Source organism: Ictidomys tridecemlineatus, chromosome 13 (assembly GCF_052094955.1).
Source record: "Ictidomys tridecemlineatus isolate mIctTri1 chromosome 13, mIctTri1.hap1, whole genome shotgun sequence".
In the NCBI taxonomy this organism is placed as follows: Eukaryota; Metazoa; Chordata; class Mammalia; order Rodentia; family Sciuridae; genus Ictidomys; species Ictidomys tridecemlineatus.
The window spans coordinates 26,027,393-26,029,342 of NC_135489.1; positions in this window are offsets into that span (position 1 = coordinate 26,027,393).

Sequence of the window (1,950 nt, forward strand, 5' to 3'; positions counted from 1 at the left end):
TTGCCAGGGCCCGGATACCCCGGCAGAGCGACAGCCAACCGAGTCCAGGGCCAGGGCCGAGGCCGAGCCGGCCACCGAGATGGCGTCCGAGGAGGTGCTGCTGCGGGCCGTTCGCAAGCTGCAGGGGCGCCTGGCCACCAGGACCCGCCCTGACAAGCTCCAGAAATACTTGCAGCAGCTCTCCGCCTTGCCCCTCACCCCACACATCCTGCAGGAGACGGGTGTCCGAAAGATGGTCAAGACCTTGCGCCACCACGAGCTCCTTGGCGGCCTGGCCAGGGACTTGGCGGCCCGGTGGAAGAAGCTGGCTCTTCTGGACGCCGACCCCGGGCGTGGTGCGCACGACTCCCAACTTGCAAAGGAAATCACGGACTCGGGCTCCCGAGAAAACTCCAGGGCCCCCAGCAGTGCCTCCCGCCGCCGCACCGGGCACGGACCCGAAAAGCACAGAGACCTGGAGGACTCTCGCAGACCTCACGAGAGGTCTCCCAGCCGTGGGAGGAGAGAAGACGGGAGCAAGAAGCGCCCCCGCCTGGCAGCGTGGCCTGCACCCTGGCGCTCTTGGGATGGCCGCCCTGCTCAGGCCTCCGGGGGGCCTACCGGTCCTCATCCGACGTCCGGGGACCACTCCGCTTCCCCGGAGGACACTGAGCCCTCCGCTCGTGGCCGCGTGCCTGTCGAAGGCCGGGATGGTCATTTTCAGGCCACCACGGGACTCCCGCCAGCAAGGGCCCTGCATGGACCCCGGGGGAAACACGACCTGCTGCCCAAAGCAAGAGAGACCGACGACCAACTCGAGGATCCCGACGGTAAGACAGAATCCATCTTCTCACTGGGACAGGAAAGGAGATGGAGCTCATGGAGCCCCAAGACAAGCGTGGGACCTGGCAGCAGGGAGGGGCCGACGGAGGGAGGGGAGGGAGGCAGAGAGGAGCCCAAATGTGGATCCTTCCAGTCAATTCTCTCTCCCAGTGACAGAAGGAGCCCTAGAAGGGAGAGAACCGTCCATCCAAGACAGCAGTCCGGGTGGTTGGGTGGTTGGGTGGTTGGGTGCGCGGAGGGGAGGGGCAGGGGAGGCATCCCTTCCCCCGCGAATCCAGTACCATCCTCTACCCAGAAAGTGAGCCCCCCCAAGCCCGGCTCCGCTGCTGAAGAACAGGCAGAGCGCCTGCGGGCTGCGGGCTGCTGACTTTTGCTTTCACGGTGGTTGGTGCTGAGACCCTTTCCGTTGTTTGTTTGTTTGTTTGTTTTTTAATTTTTGTTTTTGTTGTGTTTCCTCACCCCCCACCCCCCACAGACGGACAGCCAGAGGAGGAGTCCTTCGAGGCGCCCACTGTGTCTTTCGAGGCGTACCTCACGTATGATGAGCAGCCTGGGAAGAAGAAGAAGAAGAAGAAAAAGGTGAAGGCTTCGGCCGAGGCACGGAAAGCAAAAGCTTCCAAGAGCTCGAGCCAACGCCTGGACTCGGAGGAGAACATTCCTCCTCTGGTGATTGCAAAGCAGTCGGCGGCGCCGCGGCCTGCCCAAGGCCAAGGCGGTCGGGGCAGGATGGAAGGGGTCTCCCGAGAAGCCGCTGCGGTGCTGCCTGGCACGCCGTCCCCCAGCCTGTGGGACCCACCCAGTCCCCCTCCTGATGATGAGGATGCGCTGATGAGCTTCTTGGCACCCAGTGCAGCGGCGCTCTCTTCCCCTCACAAAGAGGAAGAAGCTGGCTTCACTGGAATCAGAACGAATTCCAGGACACCCGTGTACTCTGGTGGCAAACGGGACCATCTCGCCCAAACGACCTGGCTCCCACGGGGCAGCCAGGGAGTTGCAGAGCAGGGTTCCCTGTGGGAAGAGAGGGCGCTCCCGCATTCTCTTTTCGGGTCCGCTTTGGAGAATCGCACACCCGAGCAGCTGTACCACGCGGAGAGATGCCACCAAGGGACCGCCCAAGAGACAGATGGG